This window comes from Microtus ochrogaster, chromosome 16 (assembly GCF_000317375.1).
Source record: "Microtus ochrogaster isolate Prairie Vole_2 chromosome 16, MicOch1.0, whole genome shotgun sequence".
Lineage (NCBI taxonomy): Eukaryota > Metazoa > Chordata > Mammalia > Rodentia > Cricetidae > Microtus > Microtus ochrogaster.
In genome coordinates this window covers 56,966,013-56,977,453 of record NC_022018.1, presented here as the reverse complement: position 1 = coordinate 56,977,453, position 11,441 = coordinate 56,966,013, and positions in this window count along the sequence as shown.

Sequence of the window (11,441 nt, the reverse complement as noted above, 5' to 3'; positions counted from 1 at the left end):
TGCATGATTCAAAAGACACAGAGAGAAGATACGGTGTGCCTGCCTTATCTGGGAAGGAAATATTCCAAGACCTCCAGGAGATGCCAGAACCACAACAATGCCAAACATTGTATTACTATGCTTTCCTAGAATACATACATAAATACATATATGAAGTTTAATTTATAAATTGGGCACAGAAAAAGATCAACAATGATAACCAATAATAAAATGAAGCAATTAAAACAGTACTTAGAATAGAGTTATGTAAATATGGCTTCCCCCTTCAAAATATGTTATTGCAGTACGATGTTAGCAACTTCAACACAGTCTCAGATCAGTCTAAAGGTGCCAGAGTTAAAAAAATCAACTCATACCATGCCAGGCCCCTGAATGGCACCAATGCCCAGAAGAAACCTTCCAGAATGTTCGCCAGCTTATAGAAGGTGCAGATTCATCCATAGAGCACGTGAGGTGAGGTCACTGCCCAAGAAGACAAGTGCCAAAGGACCTTGTACTAGGAACCTGTCTATGCTCAAAACAGAGTAAGTTGGGATGGGAGGGAGGAAAGAGGTCTTTGGACCGTCCTGGATGGCACTGGCCAGAAATGCTCTGGTAGATGGCTGACTACACCACTAACAAGACCCCGATCCTGCCCATCCTCATGGCAGAGTTCCAAGAGAGTGGTGAGGTTATCCCTCAGGACATGGAGCCTAAACCTAGCCTGGCCACTAACCACCTGCCATTTGGCTTTTCTGAAAAGTGCCCTTCATCCTGGCCATCTGTTCCTGAGAGCCTGTGTGCACACTGCTTCAGACACACCAAGTGGTACATAAGCGTTTGCTGTGAGAATCATTAGCACCATAATCTTCATCTTCTTCCTCCTCTTTCTGTCCCTTCTCCCCACTCCCTGTCTCCAGGCTTCTTGTGTGGCGTTTCCTTGAGGGACACCATAAAACATCTGTTCACTCCAGAAAGGGCCCCGGCAATGGACCAAATACTTCACTCCACCTAAATTTAGCTTCGTGCACCCGTGAGCTTACTGGGGTTAACTTTGGAGGTAGTAAGGGTGAGGAGCTACTTAGATACATGGATGGTTCAAAGGCAGGTGCACCATAGAAAAGCTTGTAGAAACTATGGTGGCCACAAGAACAAAGTTGTTTTTTTTTTTTTTTTAACAAAGTACTCAGCATTCCTTACAGTCTGGGATTTTAATTTTTTTAAAAAAATGCTTATAGATATTTTACGTGTGTGTGTGTGTGTATGTGTGTGTGTGTGTGTGTACCACTTGCATGCCTGGTGCTCATGGAGGCCAGAAGGGCATCAGATCTCCTGGCACTGGATTTATAGACGGCTGTGAGTTGCCATGCAGGTGCTGGGAATAGGGTTCATCCAGAAGAGCAGCCAGGGCTCGCTCCAGACTCACAGTTGGGGATTCAGTTGCAGCCCGTTTTTGTAAGCTGAACTTCACCTCTCCTACATTTGCCCTGCCTAGAAAAGAGCCTGATACCATAGTCAGCGGCATCTGGCCAGCCCTGATGCCCTTCCCCGTTTAACACGATCATAACTTGGGTGGTCATAGAAATGAAAACACATTTTAGAGCAGATTTTCAACACATTTTAAATTCTTGCCACTGGTCCTCAGCAATGCCAGTGAGCATCCAAGAGGAATGTACCACAGAAGTCTAATCTCAAGGAGGAGTACATGCTGAGTGTTAGTCAGCCCTACAGTAGCCACAGCAAGGGCACTGGAACCCTGGGTGGGGGAACCTGTCCTTTGAGGAAAGAGATTGTCCTTCCCTTTCCATGGCCACTGGAATAGGTCCCACTATGCAAGAGTATCAGTATGCAAAACAAACAAACAAACAAACAAAAACAAACATAACTGGGCTCTCCAGGTCTAAGGACCACAAAAGGGAGGGCCTTGGAAGCTGAAGCAATCAGAATAGAAGCCAACAAATCCCTAAGCATGACCCTTGTTATACATGCACAGAACCTAAACAGACTACGAGCTGACCAGAGAAAGCAAGGCTGAAGCTGCAGCTTGAACCTAACTGATAATGATCTGCTAAGCAATTAACATTACAGAACCCACAGTTTCATAACTTACCATACAGTATCCCTAGTTCCAAACGACTTGACATGGTGAGTGTGTAGGAAAATCTGACAATTACCAAAGGAAAAGACTGTCAATGGTCATCAACCCCAAGATGACCCGGATGCTAGAATTCTCCATCTAAGATTTTAAATAGCTACAGAATTACCCTCCATAAAATAAACAGTCTCAGAGTGAATGAAAAACAGACATGTAAATATATAGAAAGGATAAGGAGGAAGAAAATGCAGACTTTGGAACGGATAAACATATTCTGAAATTACAAATCACAGGATAGGTTCAATCGCATGGAGATTACAGGAACAAGAATGTACAAACGGGGATGTGGATTTTTAAGAGACTTATCCAAGCTAAACAATAGAGAGTAAGGTTTAAGGGCAAATGAACAGAATTTCAGAGACCTGCGGTAATTTCAAAAGGTCCAACATCCATGTCATCGGAAGTCCCAGAGAGAAAAGGCAACAGTACAAAAGGAAAAAGTATTTAAATACTTTCAGTTTGAAACTTCGGTAAAGAATAGAGGGTTATGAATAAACAAGCCAAAGAGACTTCAAATCAAGTAAAGTTAAAGAATATCACATCCAGATACACAAAAACCAAACTGTTCAAAACTGGAGATATGGAGAAAAAACAACCCTAGAGCAGGTAGACAGTGCGTGGTCCGTGAGAACAGGATTAGAAGACAGTTATAAACCTGTGTGCTTCCACTCAACGGGCCTTTGACAGTTGGGAAAGAACGGACTCTTCAATAAATGGTGTTGGGAAAATTGAATGACCACATGCAAGAATGAAAATGGGCCCTTCTCTCACACCAGATATCAAAGCCAGCTCCAAATGAATTCAACTTAAGTGTAAAGCATAAAACTATAAAACAAGTAGAAGAAAACTTCAGGCAGAAGCTCCACAGTGGTGGTCAGGTCTTTCCTATGGTCTCAGAAGAAAGGACAAGCATCAAATAACATCAAAACAAACAAACAAAAGCCCTACACAGCAAAACAATTTCTCCCACAGAATGGGAGAAAATCTTTGTAAACAACCTCTAAGAAAAGGCTCTCTCTGTCTCTGTCTCTCTCTGTCTCTGTTTCTGTCTGTCTGTCTCTGTGTCTGTCTGTCTGTCTGTCTGTCTGTCTGTCTCTCTCTCTCTCTCTCTCTACTTGTGTGACTTTTCCTGGAGCTATGTAAACAAATGTTTTTATCCCAGATGTCTCCATCCCAGATAGGACACTCACCACAGACCAGAGAAACACTCCTGTCTGTGTAGCCTGATGAACCAGTGACTAACAGGGTGACTTCCTACAGAACAGGGGTGAAGAGTAATGGACAGGAACAAGGACAGCTCAGAGGCTAGCACAGTCTCCCTGCACCTCCAGCGGCTGTATATCACTTCTACCTCCTCAGGGAGGGGCTTGTGAACTCTCCTGTGAGCCAGCTTGTGCGTCCTCCCATTTCTACAAGGGAACATTAGTAAATTTAGTCCTATGAGGATCTGATTTGGGTAATCACAGAGGCTCTGGTTCAAAATGTTAATGACTGCACCATGCCTGGGGGACAGAGCTTTGTCCACACAAGGAATGCAAACTCAATAACAAGAAGAGAATTTGAGCTGGGTAGTAGTGGCGCACGCCTTTGATCCCAACACTCAGGAGGCAGAGGCAGAGGCAGAGACAGACAGGTCTCTGGAAGTTCAAGGCCAGTGTGTTCTACAAAGTGATTTCCAGTACAGTCAGAGCTACACAGAGAAACCCTGCCTTGAAAAAAACAAACAAAAACAAGGAGAGAAGGAGAGAAGGGGAGAGAGAGGGAGAGAGAAACTTGATTTTTTTTTCTTTAATTGGCAAAGATCTGAGCAGATATTTCTCAAATGAAGACATGCAAATGGCCAAAAGGTACGTGAAAACTGCTCAGCATTGAGCTAGTCATTGAGACCGTCTCCATCTCCGACTAGGTCCTTCCCTCCCTCTCTAGACGTGGAGAGGGCAGACAGTGAAGAGAGCTTACTTACAGGAAGTGCTTCAGTAGCAGTTTGGGTTTAACAACTTTAAGGGATGAACAACTTTGATCGGCTGCCAAGTGGGACTTGACGATGAAGCTGAACAGATCGGAATTCTAGTCAGCAGCGGGATGCCAGTCGGAGAGCCACTGCAGCTCCAAGGGTTACCACAGCTCTGAAGGGTCTCTGAAGCTGCAGGAGAGGGAGAAGCAGCTTTTGTGGTCTCAGGTCAAATCCTGGAGGCTAGCTCAAGCCGGCTCTCTGAGGGTAGAAGCCTCAGGTGCAGGGAGACCGTGATGAATCTGAGCCCGGCAAGTCTTAAGGGCTGTCCTTCGACTCCTCCTCCACCAACCCTGTGGTGGTGCTCCTCTCTGAAGCCCATTGCATCTGAATGTATAGGGGACTAGCCAGGCCCTGATTGGTTGAGTGTGGGAGTGCAGAAAAAGTGAAGAAAATCAGACCTATCAGGAAAGAGCTGTCAAACCTGGTTTAAAAGGAGAAGAGAGAACCCTCACTAGGCCAAGAGTAGCCAAGAGTTCACAATCAGGCCTGGGTTAGTGTTTCTGCCTCTACAGTGGCAAGGAAATGAACTTTGGCTCAGAAGTTCCCATCTGTTCTGGCTGTCGGCTCTTTGTACCTCCTTTGCCCTCATGGTGAACATGGTGGCTTCCAGAAAGTTCCATGTTGGGAGAGGGGCTCCTTCCCCTATCAGTGTTTACTAATCACCAGGGATTAATGATTTAAATTAAAACAACAATGAGACAATCACCAACCTACAGAGTCAACCTAAGTGTCCATCAATGGATGGATGGCTAAAACAGTGGTGTGTTATATGCAATAGAAAAGCAGTCAGTCTTAAAAGACGTGGGGGACCCTGCCATTGGGACGGCATAGGTGAACCTAGATGACCGTGCTGAGTTAGATAAGCGGAACACAGAAAGTCAAACACTGTGCATGTGACCTAAAGAAGCTGGACTCTGAGCGTAGATTGATGGGTGCCAGAGGCTTGGATCTGGGGTGGGATGAAAGGGGAGTGTTAGAATAAAAAGGCACGGTGTTTCAGAAAAGTAAGAAACAGGCTTTGAGGGGCCGGGAGATGACTGGGATGGTAAAATGTGTGCTGTGTGAGCTTGAGAACCTGAGTTTGCAGATCCATCACCCATGGAAAAATAAAACAAACACATAAGCCAGGCATGGCAGCACATACGTAACTGAACTCCAGCGCAGGGGTGTGGAGACTGGTTGGACCCCTGGAGCCCACTGGCAGTCATCTTAGTGTGCCGGGTTCCAGTGAGAGTCCTTGAGAGAGCTCAAAACACAAGGCAGAGGAGCTGGGGAGATGGCTCAATAGTTAAAAGCATGGACCCAATTCTATTGCCCAGCAGCCACGTCAGGTGGCTCAAATGAACCTGTAACGCTCCAGGGGGAGTTACAGCTCTGGCCTTTGCCGGTACCTGCATGCATGTGTGCATGGGGGAAAGATCCAGAGAGAGGGAGATGGAGACAGAGGACAGGACGAAAATGCACGTGTGTGTGCACGGAAACAGATAAAACAAATCTTAAAAGAATAAGGTAGAGAGCTAGCTAATAAGACGCCCGGTCTCTGTCACGGCACCAACCCGAACATGAAGAGAGCCAGTAAGGAATGCAGGTTAGAAGGGATGGCTGAGAATGTCTTAGAACTGATAAGTCCAGTGAAGGAGACGGGCAAGAGAGGGGCTACCCTAAGTCGCTCCAAGGCCATGTTTTAACCAAGTGCTATGGAACAAAGGGAAACAAGCCCAATTCCAATTCTGTGCTGTCGTTAGCCAATGTGCATCTCCAGGCAGTTCTGAAGCAACTTTATATGTACACGCTAGAGTTGAAAAAAATTGTAAATACTGGAAACCGGGCTCTTCACAATCTAAGTCAGAGTTACAAATGAGGAAATGAGGGCAGTCAAAGTGGATACTGCGGAATGGGATTGGAATTTGAAACATCAATATGAACCAAATATTGAAATACCCTCAGGTAGACAAACAGAGAAGAAAATGCAAATGCTCGTGTGCATGTGTTGGTACGCACGTGCAATTCCAAGCTGTGTGCACTGACTGGGAGACGATGGTAACGTGATAACCTTGAGGACACAGGCTGCCCAGCTCTCCATCTCTAAATACATTTTTCCAATTGAAAATAAGCAAGCAGACAAGAAACAGGAAAAGGATTAATTCTAGGACTGGGACAGAATTTAAAATTTAAAAAGAAAAACAAAGGAAAGAAGTGGAACCTGGAGCATTTTGTGAGTTCTCTGGTGGCTTCCTGTCTAGCCTACTCTACTTTGGGGGTAGGGGGCTGGGGTGGATAGCAGTTGTCACAGAAGCCTTCCTCATCCCTCCCTCTCAACCGTGCATCTGTAACCATCCCCATACCACAAGAAAAAAAAAGCCTCCTTGCTCTTGAAAGTCAGTAGGATCATGGGCCTCCATACTGTCTTTGGTGATAGCACAGATCATGAACACAGCCCTGTGTTGCAGTAGACCACAGACCCAGTCTCGGCCCTCAGCAGCATGGCCTATGGCCACCGACATGGCTTCAGGTGGCAGCAAAGGCCACTCAGATCAGTATGGCCCCTGGTGGTAATACAGCCCACACACATCCACACATCTGGTGATGGCTCAGACCACTGACATCAACACGGACCCTGGCTGCAGTAGGGTCCCAGACCCAGACGTGGCCCTTGGTGGCAGCAAAGACCCAGATGTCACCACTGTCTCAGATGGCGGTGCGTCCATATAGCTCCCGGCAGCAGCATAGCCTACGGATACTGACATGGTTTCAGGCTGCTGCACAGACCTTGGACATCCGCGTGGCCTTCGGTGGTGACATGTGCCACAGACATTGTCTCGGCTCCCAGCAGGCTGAAGCCTGGCAGGGTAAAGGGTTCAGGAGCTGAGTCATGTGCTGCATACCCACCCATTCTGATTTCTTTTACCGCCCAGGACTGCCTGCCCAGGAATGGCACTGCTCTCAGTGGGCAGGACCCTCTCATCAACCATAATCAAGAAAATGCACCACAGAGTTGCCTACAGGTAATCCGATGGAGGCGTTTTACCGATAGAGGCTTTTTCTTCCCACATGACCCCAGCTTATGTCAAGTTGGAAAAAAAAAAAAAAAACACCAATTAGCACGATCCCCAGCACGCCTGTGTAAATCCATGTAAGGGTCACAGGGGCACAGAAACCAACCTCAAAGAGTTCTCAGTGGCCAAAACAGACACAATTTGAGCATCAAAATGCATATACACAGATAATCTGTAGAATAAATGCATGCGGCTCAATACTGACATAACAGAAGGAATATATGGATAAACGAGGTGGAGGGACAGCCTTTCCTTATTAAATAACTGTGATTTCTACAATCGAAAGGAACAAGGCACCTGTCCCGGTGACTGCTGCAGACAATATCCCTAACACCAAGACCAGAAATGCTCAAAACCAGAGGGGACTTGCACAATCTCCAAGGCATTTATTAACCGCAAATGGAAAGTTTCAGCAGATTGCTGCCACGACCACATGAGTGGGGGGAGCGTGTTAAATGCTACAAGCAATAAGACTAACAGGCGGATAACTGAGAAGGGCCTAGCACTTAGAAGAAACCTGTGCCCAGAATGTTCAGTCTTAGGCTATCTTGAGAAAACAGGCTTAGCTCAAGAGACAAACCACAGAATAGCCCTTCTAAGGTGTCACGATCACAAAAGCCGAGTGAGAAACTGAAGGAGACAGGAGGAAACTAAGGGAGCGTGGCAATGAAACTTCTCAACTGATTCTCTTGGGAAAGCCTGAACAGTCAGAATGAAGACTGTTGTTGAGTTCGTGGTATTGGAGCCACGCTAAGTTCCCAGTTCTCGGAATTGAACTATGGCCATAGGGGATGGAAACAAGGGAGACAGAGTCTCAGTACCAACTCTACACTTTCTTGTGAGTCCAAGTTACTTATTTTAAAGTTTATTTTTAATTGCATGCATATATATGTGTGTGTATGTGCACATGGATGCAGTGCCTGCAGAAGCCAGAAGAGGGCGCTGCATCTTCTGGAGCTGGAGCTACAATTATTGACTAGGCAGGCTGGTCAATGCTTCAACAGCATTACAGTTACAAGCCCTTGCTATCGTACTGAGCCTTTTACTTGGCTCAAACTCCAATCTCTATGCTTGTGTGGCGAGCACATCACCATGTGAGATACCTCCCTAAGTCCTGAATTTGGACTCTTGATGAATGCTGGGATGGCTAAGACTGTGGACCATGGAAATGCGATACATTTTCATTAAGATACAGACATGAATCTTGGGCAGGATGCCATGCTTTGGATATATCTAAATGTGTCCTCCAAAGATCATGTGTTGGAAGACTGGCCCCAAAGGCAGCAATGGCAGTGCAGGGCCTTTAAGAGGTAGCACACATAGAGAAACCCTTGGGCCATGTGGGCAAGGGGAGCTTGGAAGAGACTCGAAGGCTTAGTCTCCCTCTGGCATCCAGCTTTGAGATGTGACCCATTCTTCACACACGTGCTGCCACCATGAGGTGATGCAGCCAACAGTGCCCTGACCAGAGAGAAGCCAGTGCCAGTGTGATGGCCTGGGGCCTAGGGTCTATATGAAATTAGCTTGCCCTGGGGCATTTGCTGCAGTAACAAAGAACAGACTGATGCAACCACCAAGGCTGCCGAGGGCATCAAGTCAACTCACCTGGCGACGGTACAGCTTTTTCAACAAATGGAGACTATATACAAGATGATACTTATGAATCCCAAATTGTGCACCGAACTTAACTTGAAATGGGTCAAAAATATAGATGTTAAACAAAGAACTGTACACCCTGGGAAGAAGTTTAAACCACACATCTTATTGATCTTTGGGTCATGATTTCTTATTTTGTAAATATGATTCTAGTGCACACACACAAAACCAAAAACGAATAAGCCGGGCACCACCAAAATGTTTAATTCAAACTTCAAAAAAATATTACCAAGAAACTAAAAGGACAAATCACAGATTTGGGGAGAAACTTTGCAAATCATTTTTCTGAAGAGACCTGAGTTTAGAACACACACAGACTGTGCCAACACAATAATAAAATAACAAATAACCCAACTTTTAAAAACAAACAAATTAAACCAATGCTTCCAGAGAGGATAGACAGATGGCGCGCGTGTGTGCGCGCGCACACACACACACACACACACAAAGATGCTTACTGCAGTCAGCTCTTGGAGAAAAAGAGCACCAAGCCATGACAACTTCTTAGTCTCACCGGGAGGGATACAAGGAAAAAAGACAGATGTAACACATATTAAGGATACAGACAAAGATTGAAAATGGTGTGGCCACTGTAAAAACAATTTGGTAGTGGCTAAGAAAGTTAGACATGAAATTATCATACAACCCCCAAATTCTATTCCTAGGCATACTTTAGGGGAAGTGAGGACATGCACTCACATAACTTGCTTATGAATATTCAGAGGGTTATTATGCAGAGTAGCAAAAAAAAAACCTGGTGGGGAACCATATAGATGTCTATAGCTGTGAATGAATACAGCACATCTATAACACACAAAAGTAGGGTCCGTATAAAATCTATAACACACAGAAGTAGGGGTCCATAGAAAATCTATAACACACAGAATGTGAATGGACAGCACATCTATAACACACAGAAGTAGGGGTCTGTAGAAAGAAACAAGGGTTTTTATATGCCTTTTATTCCATGATTTAAATGTGGATAGATGACAAAAATAGTATACTAAGAAGTTAGAAAGTGACTTATAACTCCCGAGTCTGCTTGTCTAACATGTTCAGAATAAGAATTCACAAGGGAAGGGAGCAGATTTGTTGCTTTTAGGAACTGGACAGGGCTGGGGCTGCTCATATGTCTGAGGCTTCTTTAGAGCCAGAGGAACTGAGTTTAGAGTCAGATAGCAGCAACAGTAATACGGCCTTGCAGATATACTAAAAGTCACTGTTTTGCACACTGTTTTGAAGGTGGTAAATTTTATGGTATATGACCTATATCCTAATAATAAAATGAAAATCACAGACCTATATTTGTCATAAAAACACAGTAACTATACTTTAAAACATTAGCAAGCGAAACACAATACTGTATAAAAAGCCTAATAAGGCCCTGTAAGCTTTACATGGAAATCAATATAATTAATGGTATCAACAGAATAAAGACTAGCAACTGTGTAATCATCTCAATGGACTCATACTGACAAGATTCAACACCAGTTGCCATGAAAGAAAAACCATACCACACATCTGCAAAGAAAGGCGACAAACACTGCCACAGTTTCCAGTCAGGAATCTGAGTGGCTTCCGCCGTGGCTGAGAGTTCAGTGTCACGTTAGCGCTGAGTGGGAGCTGCTGCCGCCAGCCTTCTCCGAAGATGAAAGGAGCAGCGAGCACCCATATCCGAGCCATCCCATGATGTCAGCCGGATTAGCTCCCTGGAAGCTACTGAACGCAGGCTCTCTGAACTCCACTGACTGTTGACAGGAGCTCTCGGGGTTTTGCAATGTGTACAGCTTCCCACAGAGCAAGCTAGCAAGAGAGACTGAGCCCCAAGACAGAAGTCCCAGTCTTTTCATAACTGAATTTTAGTTTTGATATCGATGCCCCATCACTTTTGCTGTATCCCATTCACTGGGGAGGGATGGGAAGTGCATCCAACAGCAAAGGAAGAGAACTCACACAGCAGCAAACCAGGGAGGGAGGTCTCTGTGCCTGCTACTGTAGAGCTAATGGCACTGATGTTATGTTTCATAGCTGAGTAATCAGAGTTTCCCTCCCTTTGCGGCAGAGAGCAGCAAAAGACAACAACTCTCACCCGCTCCATTCTGGAGAGACTCTACAGTGTCCAAACAAATAAGACATGAAGACCAGCAAGCAAACGGAGGACTGTCTCTCTCTTGAGGACACAGTTGCTTATATGATAAATTCTAAAGAACGTGCACACACACCAAACACTCCCCACTCCTAGTACTAAGAAAGGAAATTTCCTATCACCGAATAAAAATCTGTTACATTGCTACATCCTGATAGCAAGCAATTAAAGATGATACTCAAAACACAACACTTTATATTATTATGCTATCTTATGCACGTACATAACATACAATAAACAATGAGTGGGGAAAACAGCACAATTTACAACTTAAAACACAAACTACCTAGAAATCTAGCAGAAGACATGAGAGGCTTCTCTATGGAAGCTTAGAATGTATGCTGACGATGACAGACACTGGATAATGATGATGATAATGCCTTTAAACAGGCAGCCAAGTCACCACATTAATGTATTGTAAGACCCAGGAGAGCT